This window comes from Triticum dicoccoides, chromosome 6A, assembly GCF_002162155.2.
Source record: "Triticum dicoccoides isolate Atlit2015 ecotype Zavitan chromosome 6A, WEW_v2.0, whole genome shotgun sequence".
Lineage (NCBI taxonomy): Eukaryota > Viridiplantae > Streptophyta > Magnoliopsida > Poales > Poaceae > Triticum > Triticum dicoccoides.
Genome location: NC_041390.1, coordinates 163,897,700 through 163,910,108, shown reverse-complemented (window position 1 = coordinate 163,910,108; position 12,409 = coordinate 163,897,700).

Here is a 12,409-nt window from a genome sequence, read left to right as displayed (position 1 = left end):
TTGGCATTTCCACTAAGTCCTTGAGCTGTTTATCTCATATAGTCATATGTTCATGTTGTTTCCGAGTGATCCGTGCCTCTTTTGAGGATGATCAGTAAGGATGTTTTGTTAATCTTGTAGTTCCCTATCCATCCATGTCTTTGTTTGCAATTATGGAGCACCCTAGCTTGAGTCAATCGAGCTCTACTTTTGCTATTTCGTGAATCTGGGCAGATTGTCTACTTGTTAGCGATTTTGCCGATGATGTAGTAGTTGATCCGTGCATGCTATGCTATTGTTCTTGCCATGTCTAACTTGTATTTTATGTATTCTTGATGGGTGTATGCTTATCTTGTCATGGCTTGCTCTGTAGTGAGTGCATCGAGCTCGTAAATATGCCTACTTGATATCTGTTTCAGCATGTTCCAGTTTTCACTAAGTCTGGAAACTGGTTATGTTTTTGCCATGTTCACATACTTGCAATTGTATTTTCTGATCCCTTTTGGCTCAAGGTCACTAAGGGACTTTTGTTAAGCTCTTTGAGTAGCTCCATGCGATGCTTTACTTTGCCATGTTCAGGTCCTGTAGCATATAGTTTTCATGCTCCGAAGAGTGCTATCTGATCTGAAATTCCAGACGTGTGTTAATTTCACTAAGTCTGAAATCTGTTTGCCAAATGCATTTTTGCCATGCTTGTTTGAACCTGTTAATGGATGAATTGGTCGTAGCTCAGTGCTAGACTTTTGTTAAGCATCATGAATGCATCCCTTCCATGTATTTTTATGCCATGTTTGGGTGCTTTAGCATGTTCATCTTGTTGCATTTAGATGGCTACTTGTTGTAAATCGCAGAACGTGGCCATATTTGAATTGCTTGCCATTTCCAAACCGTAACTCCGATTCCGGCGTTCTTTATATCGTTTTCAAGCGATTTCATCTCATCTTTCCAGTGGCACACTTGCATTCCCAAGTTGAGGCCAGGTTCATGCATTCCTTGTCAAATCTTGCATATGCATCCCACATCGCATCCCGCATAGCATATCATCTTTGCATCATATTGTTTGAGCTTTGCACGTGGTTGATTGTGTTCCGTTTACTTGTTTGTCTTGTTTGGGTAGAGCCGAGAGACGAGTTCGCTAACGAGGAGCCCGTTGAGTTTGCTTTCGAGGATCCAGTCAACTCTGACAACTTTGCAGGCAAGATGATCATACCGTCGAAATCACTACTATCTTTGCTTTGCTAGATGCTCGCTCTTTTGCTATGCCATGCTACGATGCCTACCACTTGCTGTCAAGCCTCATAAATTGCCATGTCAAACCTCTAACCCACCATGTCCTAGCAAACCGTTGTTTGGCTATGTTACCGCTTTGCTCAGCCCCTCTTATAGCGTTGCTAGTTGCAGGTGAAGATTGGAGACCGTTTCTTGTTGGAACATTTATTTACTTGTTGGGATATCATTATATTGCCATGTTATCTTAATGCATCTATATACTTGGTAAAGGGTGGAAGGCTCGGCCTCTCGCCTAGTGTTTTGTTCCACTTTTGCCGCCCTAGTTTCCGTCATATCGGTGTTATGTTCCCGGCTTTTGCGTTCCTTACGCGGTTGGGTTATAATGGGAACCCCTTGATAGTTCGCCTTGATTAAAGCTTTTCCAGCAATGCCCAACCTTGGTTTTACCATTTGCCACCTAGCCTCTTTTTACCTTGGGTTTTCGGAGCCCGAGGGTCATCTTATTTAACCCCCCCGGGCCAGTGCTCCTCTGAGTGTTGGTCCAAATAGAGCCACTTGCAGCGCCACCTCGGGGCAACTCGAGGGTTGGTTTTAGTTGTACGTAGTGTTCATCTGAGTGTGCCCTGAGAACGAGATATGTGCAGCTCTTATCGGGATTTGTTGGCACATTCGGGCGGTGTTGCTGGATTTGTTTTAACCTGTCGAAGTGTCTTGAAGAACCGAGATACCGAGTCTGATCGGAACGTCTCGGGAGGAGGTCTATTCCTTTGTTGACCGTGAGAGCTTGTCATGGGCTAAGTTGGGACTCCCCTGCAGGGATTTGAACTTTCGAAAGCCGTGCCCGCGGTTATGGGCAGATGGGAATTTGTTAATGTCCGGTTGTAGATAACTTGAACCTTAATTTAATTAAAATGAATGAACTGTGTGAGTTATCGTGATAGACACGGTGTTGGAGTAATGCTTGCCGCAGGATTGCCCTTTAGTTATTCGACTGCGCTTTGCCTTCTCTTCTCGCTCTCTTTTGCGAACAGGTTAGCCACCATATATGCTAGTCGCTTGCTGCAGCTCCACTTATATCTACCTTGCCTTACCTATAAGCTTAAATAGTCTTGATCGCGAGGGTACGAGATTGCTGAGTCTCTGTGGCTCACAGATTACTATTACCCCAGATGCAGGGCCTGATGATTCCGCTCCAGGTGACGCGCTTGAGCTCAAGTGTCTTTTCCTGATGATCAGTAGTGGTGCCCAGTTGGGGTGATCAGGACCGTGGTGCATGTTGGGTTATCTTTTATTTTGGCGCCATAGTTGGGCCATGAGTGTTTGGATGATGTAATGTTATTTATGTACTTGAATTGACGTGGAGAGTGTAAGCCAACTATGTTATCTTCCCTTTAATATTTATATTACATGGGATGTTGTGAAGATTGCCTAACTTGCGACATATGCCTTCAATGCGATTATGCCTCTAAGTCGTGCCTCGACACGTGGGAGATATAGTCGCATCGAGGGTGTTACAAGTTGGTAATCAGAGCCTTCCCCGACCTTAGGAGCCCCATTGCTTGATCGTTTTTAGCGGCCGAGTTGTGTCTAGAAAAATGTTTTGAGTCATTTAGGAATTATATATCGGAGAGTTTAGGAATTCTTTTTACTTCCCAGTCTCCTCATCGCTCTGGTAAGGCATCCTGACATAGAGTTTTGACTCTTCTCTTCTCAAATTTCATAAAAAAAATTTAGGATCACGCGAGTATCTTGGAATCGTTCCGATGGTTTTATGACGAGAACATTGTCTTGGTGCCTCCTGTCAGGGGTTTTGTGGAAGTGTCCCGGGGAGTTGAGCTCTGAGGTGTTGTCGTCATAATTTTATCGTTGCAGTTCTGGAATACCTGAGTTTAGTACGCCGACATCGAAAATCTCTTTTATGCAGTTCGTTGGTGAGATAACCTCGACGCCACCCAGTACTGGGGCGGGAGTTCGGGAGTATCGCCATAACTTGTATAACAGCTGCTTTTCGAAGGTTGAGGTAGATGGTTTCCGAAGTTTTTCTTAGTTATGTGTTGAAGGATGGATACAGCTGGATGTAGGATTTGCTTGATTTTGGTGAGATATTATGCTTCCCCTGTATCCCCAACACCTGATTGCATAACCGGAAAGGTTCGGGAGTTTCATAGGTGGGAATTCTTGTAGCTCTAGTTCTTCTTCCACGGATATTTGGTTTGAGATTGGGATTTCTTACCGAGTATTCGTTCTTGATCCGTACCTTGTTGATTGATTTCTCTACCTAAATTCTACGTGGCTTCTCAATTTATGGATATGTGACCATTTCAAGAGGAATGAATTCGTTCATCTTGTTCGGATGTGAAGACTTTATGTTGCAATTTTCATTCCGTTGGATTCAGCTTCATTTTATCTCTCTATGTGCTAACGGTGGTCAACCTCTTCAGGATGGCTCCCGCTAAGAGCACCAATCAGAATCAGAATCAAGATCCGCCACCACCTCCACCTCCTCCAGAGGCATGGCAAGCTGTGATGGCCGCAACCAATGCAAACACACAGTTGATCATGCAAATTCTTCAAGAGCGCAATCAAGCGAACCAAGGCAACCAAGGCAACAATCAGAATCACTTTGCTACACTCAACCAGTTCCTTGCTAACGGGCCATAGACTTTCAGCAATTGTGTTGAGGCAACCGATGCTGACGATTGGCTCGTGGATCTGTGCAAGCATTTCGAGTGCAGTAACGTCAGGTCTGAGGACTTCGTCAAGTTCACTTCCTTCCAACTCAAAGATCAAGCTGCAGAATGGTTCCAGCAGTACAAGGATTCCAGAGGTGGACGTGTGATCACTTGGGATGAATTCCGTCAAGATTTCAGAGCTCACCATATCCCTTAGAGCGTGGTTGAAAGCAAGCGTGAGGAATTCCGCAACCTGAAGCAAGGCTCTTTGTCTGTCTATGACTACAACAAGTTGTTTCAGAAGCTCGCCCTCTTTGCTAAGCAGGACGTCCCTGATGAGAAGAGCATGATATACCAGTTCAGGGGTAGTCTCAGAGAAGAAATTCAGCTAGCTCTTGTTCTCTTCGAGCCCTTGAGGTACGATAAGTTCTACAACATGGCATTGAAGCAAGAGGCCGCTCAACTGAGGTGTGATGCTTCCAAGAAGCAAGTCAGAGATTCTACTCTTTCTTCCTCTACTCAAGTGGCCAAGTAGCAGAAGTATTGGCTTCCTCCTCCTCCGTTCCGTCAGCAGTATCAGCAGAAGAGCAAAGGTGGCAGTGGATCTTCCCACCCACCCAACCCTGGCTTTCAGAACAAGACTTCGCCTCAAGCTCCAAGATCGAGTGCTCCGTATCACCGTCCGCTTTCAAAGGTCACGTGCAACAAGTGCCAACAGAAGGGTCACTATGCCAACAAGTGCTTCAATCAGAGGCGTCTTCCTCCTCCTCCTCCTGTGAGATCGGCAAGTACAGCTGTGGTCAAGCATAACCCCAAGCACGCCAAGGTTATTTTGTTGAATGCAGCTCAGGCAGAGGACTCGCCAGATGTGATTATGGGTAACCTTCCTGTTAACGATGTTCCTGCAAAAGTTCTTTTTGACACTGGTGCATCGCTTTCTTTCATTTCAACACCATTTGTGGCCAAGCATGATTTTGTGACCGAAAGGATTCCTATTCCATTGAAGATTGTGTCTCCGGGCAAGCAAATGACTTCTAACAATTGCGTCCCGGATGTCTCTATCACGTTGGGCGATTACAAGTTTCTCTCTTCTCCGGTGGTTCTTGGTAACTCGGATATTGGTCTTATTCTCGGAATGGATTGGCTTTCTAAGCACAAGGCGCATCTTGACTGTGTAGCCAGGCAGATTCAATTGACTCATTCGTCTGAGGATGTAATTGTCTTTGCCGCTCGTGATGAAACCATCCGTCTATTTTCTCTCAATGAGAAGGGTGAACTGGATGCTATCTCGCAAATTCCAGTCGTTTGCGAATATCAAGACGTCTTTCCAAAAGAGCTTCCAGGAATGCCTCTGCACCGGCCAGTTGAATTCGTTATTGATCTTGAGCCCGGTACGGAACCTGTGTGCAAGCGTCCTTACAAGCTCGGACCTGAAGAGTTGAAGGAGCTGAAGAAGCAACTCGATATTCAAGAAAGAATGGGTCTCATCCGGCCTAGTTCTTCTCCGTGGGGTTGTGGTGTTCTTTTTGTGAAGAAGAAGGATGGAACGGACCGATTTTGTGTTGATTACCATCCATTGAACAAGAAGACCATCAAGAACAAATACCCACTTCCCAACATCAATGAGCTATTCGAACAACTCAAAGGTGCTCAAGTATTCTTCAAGATTGATCTCCGCATGGGTTATCATCAGATTCGTATCCGTGAGCAAGATATTCCCAAGACGGCTTTCAGGACAAGCTATGGTTCATATGAATACACTGTCATGTCTTTTGGCCTCGTCAACGCTCCTCCGACGTTCTCTCTCATGATGAACTTCATCTTCAACGCCTACACCAATGACTTCGTTTTGGTCTATCTCGACGACATTATGGTTTTCTCGAAGAACAAGGAAGATCATGCCAAGCACTTGCATTTGGTACTCGACAAGCTCAGAGAACACCATTTCTACGCCAAGTTCTCCAAGTGCGAATTTTGGCTCGATGAGGTTCTTTATCTTGGTCATATCATCTCTGCCAAGGGCATCGCGGTGAATCCTGAGAAGGTGTCTGCAATTGTGAATTGGGAACCTCCTCAGAACGTGAAGCAACTCCGTAGCTTCCTCGGTCTCGCAAGCTACTGCCGAAGATTCGTTGAAAACTTTTCTAAGATCGCGAAGCCTCTCTCAAATCTTCTCCAGAAGCACGTCAAGTACGTTTGGTCTCCGGAGTGTGACATTGCTTTCAACACTTTGAAAGAGAAGTTGATCACTGCTCCAGTTCTGACTCCGCCTGATGAATCCAAGCCGTACGAGGTCTTTTGTGATGCCTCTTTCCAAGGTCTTGGCGCAGTGTTGATGCAAGAGAAGAAAGTTGTTGCTTATACCTCTCGCCAGTTGAAGCCCAATGAGAAGAACTACCCCACTCATGATCTCGAGTTGGCGGCAGTTGTGCATGCTCTTTTGACTTGGAGACATCTCTTATTGGGAAGAAAAGTGGACATCTTCACTGACCACAAGAGTCTCAAGTACATCTTCACTCAGCCTAATCTCAACCTCAAGCAAACTCGATGGGTCGAAATGATTCAAGAGTATAATCCGAGTATCGAGTATACTCCAGGCAAGGCCAATGTGATTGCTGACGCATTGAGAAGGAAAGCTTATTGCAACAGCCTGATTCTCAAGCCTTATCAACCCGAGCTTTGTGAAGCTTTCCGCAAACTTAATCTGCAAGTTGTTCCTCACGGTTTCCTCGCCAACCTTCAAGTCTCTCCTATCTTAGAAGACCAGATTCGCCAAGCTCAGCTTCTTGATGCTATGGTGAAGAAGGTGAAGATTGGGATTGCCAAGAGTCAACCCAAGTACAAGTGCTACCGCCTTGATGACAAGGATACTCTCTTCTTCGAGGATCGTATTGTTGTGCCCAAAGGTGACCTTCGTAAAGTGATCATGAACGAGGCTCACAATTCTCTCCTCTCCATCCACCCTGGGAGCACGAAGATGTATCAGGACCTCAAGCAGGCTTATTGGTGGACTCGAATGAAGCACGAGATTGCTCAATTCGTGAATGAGTGTGATGTCTGTAGAAGAGTGAAGGCAGAACACCAAAGACCAGCTGGTCTCCTCCAACCTCTTGCCATTCCAGAATGGAAGTTTGACCACATTGAAATGGACTTCGTGACTGGGTTTCCAAAGTCCAAGCGTGGCAATGATGCTATATTCGTTGTCATCGACAAACTCACCAAAGTGGCTCATTTTCTGCCTATCAAAGAGTCAATCACTGCAGCTCACTTGGCGGAACTCTATACCTCAAGAATTGTCTCTCTACACGGTATTCCACAGGGGATCTCTTCAGACCGTGGCAGCATCTTTACCTCAAAGTTTTGGGATTCTTTTCAGAAGGCCATGGGCACCAACATCCGCTTCAGCACAGCTTTCCATCCTCAAACTAGCAGTCAAGTCGAGCGTGTCAACCAGATTCTTGAAGATATGCTCAGGGCTTGTGTGATCTCCTTCGGCATGAAGTGGGAGGATTGTCTTCCTTATGCTGAATTCTCCTACAACAACAGTTTTCAAGCAAGTTCGGGCAAGGCCCCATTTGAAATTCTGTATGGCAGGAAGTGCCGTACCCCTCTCAATTGGTCTGAAATTGGTGAACGTCAGCTTTTGGGAAATGACTTAATCACAGAGGCAGAGGAAATGTGCAAAGTCATTCGAGATAACCTCAAAGCAGCCCAATCCCGCCAGAAGAGCTACTATGATAGTAAGCACTGTGGTTTGGCTTTCGAGATCGGAGATCATGTTTATCTCCGCTTCTCTCCTATGAAAGGTACTCATCGCTTCAGTATCAAAGGGAAGCTTGCCCCCAGATACGTGGGACCTTTCAAGATTGTCAGCAAGAGAGGCGATCTCGCCTATCAACTCGAGCTTCCTTCAAACATTGCAAATGTTTATGATGTGTTCCATGTCTCTCAGCTCCGAAAGTGCTTCAAGACTTCTGACCGCACCGTCAACTTCATGGACATTGAGCTCCAAGAAGATATCTCTTACTGTGTGCACCCAGTTGCTATTTTTGAAGAGACTGAACGCAAGACTCGCAACAAGTCAATCAAATTCCTCAAAGTCAAGTGGTCACACCATTCTGACCGTGAAGCTACCTGGGAACGCGAGGATCACCTCCATTCTGAGTACCCGGCGTTCTTTCAGTCCTAGATCTCGGGACGAGATCCTTTCGTAGTGGTGGAGTGTTGTAACACCCCGGATATGACTTTCCCAATATGTATTCCAACTCTTGCCGTTTCCGGCCTTAAGTTATTTTATTTTCTCGGGTTCGGATTTTTGTCTACGTGTGTTGTTCTCGTTGTCATCCATCTCATATCATGTCATCATGTGCATTGCATTTGCATACGTGTTCATCTCATGCATTCGAGCTTTTTCCCCGTTGTCCGTTTTGCATTCCGGCGCTTCGTTCTCCTCCGGTGGCCATTTCTACCTTTCTTTCGTGTGTGGGGATTAAACATTTCCGGATTGGACCAAGACTTGCCAAGCGGCCTTGGTTTACTATCGGTAGACCGCATGTCAAGTTTCGTACCATTTGGACTTCGTTTGATACTCCAACGGTTAACCGAGGGACCGTAAAGGCCTCGTGTGTGTTGCAGCCCAACACCCTTCCAATTTGGCCTAAAACCCACCAAAACCTTCTCCATTATCTAGATCGTTCGATCACGATCGCGTGGCCGAAAACCACACCTTATTTGGACTCTCCTAGCTCCCTCTATGCCTATATATACCCCCATTCCAAATCTCGGATCCCCTCTCTCTAAACCCTAAAAAATCGCCCGCCGCCACCGGACATGTCCGCCACCTGAACGGACATGTGGCGCGCCGCCACTCGCAGCCACGCCGGCCGCGCGGCCCGCTGAGAGCCCCCACGGCCCGGGTCTTCGCGCGCCGCCGCCCGGGTCGTCTTCTTCGCCGCGCCGCCCGGCCTCCCTCATCGCCGGCCGCCTTCCTCCTCCTCCACCGCGCCGGCGCCGCCCCGCCGCCTCGTCGCCGGAGACGACCCCGCCGCCTCGGCTCCGCCCCGCACCTCCTCAACTCCGACAGCTGCTCCCGTCGACGCCGGCGAGAGCCCCGTCCGGTCCGCCAAGCCCGGCCGCCTTCCTCCTCCTCCGGCGCCCTCCAAGTCCCTCTCCGGCCAAGCTCCGGTGCACTGTTCCGGCAACCTCGGGAAGCGTGCAGATCTGAGATCCGAAATCTTGGTTGACTTCTCCTGAAACCCTAGTTCATTTGCTCATGTTCATCGTGCCGTAACTTTGCATCCGTAGCTCCGTTTTGGGCATATAGCATATCAAAATGTTCGCCTCAGAGAGTGCATCATTTCATTCCATTGCATCATTTTCAATTGAGTTCATCTTGATGCCCGAAATGCTGTTAGAAGAGTGCTACTTGAGATAATTGTCAGATCTACTGCTCCATTTAGATATTTGTCATTTTTGCCATGATTAATGTGTGCATGATATGCCCATGAGCTCTACATATATTTTGTTAAGGGTTTTGCCATCTTTCCAGAGGTGCAACATATGTATTTTTGTGATGTGTGTGGTGTCTAGCACAAGCTTGCAAAGTGAGGCACTTGGTAATGCTGATTTCAGGGACTTAGCATTTTCACTAAGTCCTTGAGCTGTTTATCTCATATGGTCATATGTTCATGTTGTTTTCGAGTGATCTGTGCCTCTTTTGAGGATGATCAGTAAGGATGTTTTGTTAATCTTGTAGTGCTCTATCCATCCATGTCTTTTTTTACAATTATGGAGCACCCTAGCTTGAGTCAATCGAGCTCTACTTTTGCTATTTCGTGAATCTGGGCATATTGTCTACTTGTTAGCAGTTTTGCCGATGATGTTGTAGTTGATCCGTGCATACTATGCTATTGTTCTTGCCATGTCTAGCTTGTATTTTGTGTATTCTTGATGGGTGTATGCTTAGCTTGTCATGGCTTGCTCTGTAGTGAGTGCATCGAGCTCGTAAACATGCCTACTTGATATCTTTTTCAGCATGTTCCAGTTTTCACCAAGTCTGGGAACTGATTATGTTTTTGCCATGTTCACATGCTTACAATTGTATTTTCTGATCCCTTTTGGCTCAAGGTCACTAAGGGACTTTTGTTAAACTCTTTGAGTAGCTCCATGCGATGCTTTACTTTACCATGTTCAGGTCCTGTAGCATATAGTTTTCATGCTCCGAAGAGTGCTATCTGATCTGAAATTCCAGACGTGTGTTAATTTCACGAAGTCTGAAATCTGTTTGCCAAATGCATTTTTGCCATGCTTGTTTGAACCTGTTAATGGATGAATTGGCAGTAGCTCAGTGCTAGACTTTTGTTAAGCATCATGAATGCATCCCTGCCATGTATTTTTATGCCATGTTTGGGTGCATCATGGATGGATCAAGCCATATTTGAATCGCAGAACGTGGCCATATTTGAATTGCTTGCCATTTCCAAACCGTAACTCCGATTCCGGTGTTCTTTATATCGTTTTCAAGCGATTTCATCTCATCTTTCCAGTGACACACTTGGATTCCCAAGTTGAGGCCAGGTTCATGCATTCTTTGTCAAATCTTCCATATGCATCCCGCATCGCATCCCGCATAGCATATCATCTTTGCATCATATTGTTTGAGCTTTGCACATGGTTGATTGCATTCCATTTGCTTGTTTGTCTTGTTTGGATAGATCCGGGAGACGAGTTCGCTAACAAGGAGCCCGTTGAGTTTGCTTTCGAGGATCCAGTCAACTCTAACAACTTTGCATGCAAGATGATCATACCCTCGAAATCACTACTATCTTTGCTTTGCTAGATGCTCACTCTTTTGCTATGCCATGCTACGATGCCTACCACTTGCTGTCAAGCCTCCCAAATTTCCATGTCAAACCTCTAACCCACCATTTCCTAGCAAACCGTTGTTTGGCTATGTTACCGCTTTGCTCAGCCCCTCTTATAGCGTTGCTAGTTGCAGGTGAAGATTGGAGACCGTTCCTTGTTGGAACATTTATTTACTTGTTGGGATATCATTATATTGCCATGTTATCTTAATGCATCTATATACTTGGTAAAGGGTGGAAGGCTCGGCCTCTCGCCTAGTGTTTTGTTTCACTCTTGCCACCCTAGTTTCCGTCATATCGGTGTTATGTTCCCGGATTTTGCGTTTCTTACGTGGTTGGGTTATAATGGGAACCCCTTGATAGTTCGCCTTGATTAAAGCTTTTCCAGCAATGCCCAACCTTGGTTTTACCATTTGCCACCTAGCCTCTTTTTCTCTTGAGTTTCCGGAGCCCGAGGGTCATCTTATTTAAACCCCCCCGGGCCAGTGCTCCTCTGAGTGTTGGTCCAAATAGAGCCACTTGCAGCGCCACCTCGGGGCAACTCGAGGATTGGTTTTAGTTGTACGTAGTGTTCATCTGAGTGTGCCCTGAGAATGAGATATGTGCAGCTCCTATCGGGATTTGTCGGCACATTCGGGCGGTGTTGCTGGATTTGTTTTAACCTGTCGAAGTGTCTTGAAGAACCGAGATACCGAGTCTGATCGGAACGTCTCGGGAGGAGGTCTATTCCTTCATTGACCGTGAGAGTTTGTCATGGGCTAAGTTGGGACTCCCCTGCAGGGATTTGAACTTTCGAAAGCCGCGTCCGCGGTTATGGGCAGATGGGAATTTGTTAATGTCCGGTTGTAGATAGCTTGAACCTTAATTTAATTAAAATGAATGAACTATGTGAGTTACCGTGATGGCCTCTTCTCGGCGGAGTCCGGGAAGTGGACACGGTGTTGGAGTAATGCTTGCCGCAGGATTGCCCTTTAGTTATTCGACCGCGCTTTGCCTTCTCTTCTTGCTCTCTTTTGCGAACAGGTTAGCCACCATATATGCTAGTCGCTTGCTGCAGCTCCACTTATATCTACCTTGCCTTACCTATAAGCTTAAATAGTCTTGATCGCGAGGATACGAGATTGCTGAGTCCCTGTGGCTCACAGATTACTATTACCCCAGATGCAGGGCCTGATGATTCCGCTCCAGGTGACGCGCTTGAGCTCAAGTGGGAGTTCGACGAGGACTCTCAATGATACTATGTGTCTTTTCCTGATGATCAGTAGTGGTGCCCGGTTGGGGTGATCGGGACCGTGTCGCATGTTGGGTTATCTTTTATTTTGGCGCCGTAGTCGGGCCATGAGTGTTTGGATGATGTAATGTTATTTATGTACTTGAATTGATGTGGCGAGTGTAAGCCAACTATGTTATCTCCCCTTTAATATTTATATTACATGGGATGTTGTGAAGATTGCCTAACTTGCGACATATGCCTTCAATGCGATTATGCCTCTAAGCCGTGCCTCGACACGTGGGAGATATAGTCGCATCGAGGGTGTTACACGTACACAGCTGCCGAGGACAAGCTTCTTTGCGAGTGTTGGCGAGACATTGGACAAGACCCAAAGACGGGTGCCGAGCAAAAGCATTCGACCTTTTGGACTCGTGTGCACCGAGAGTTTCATG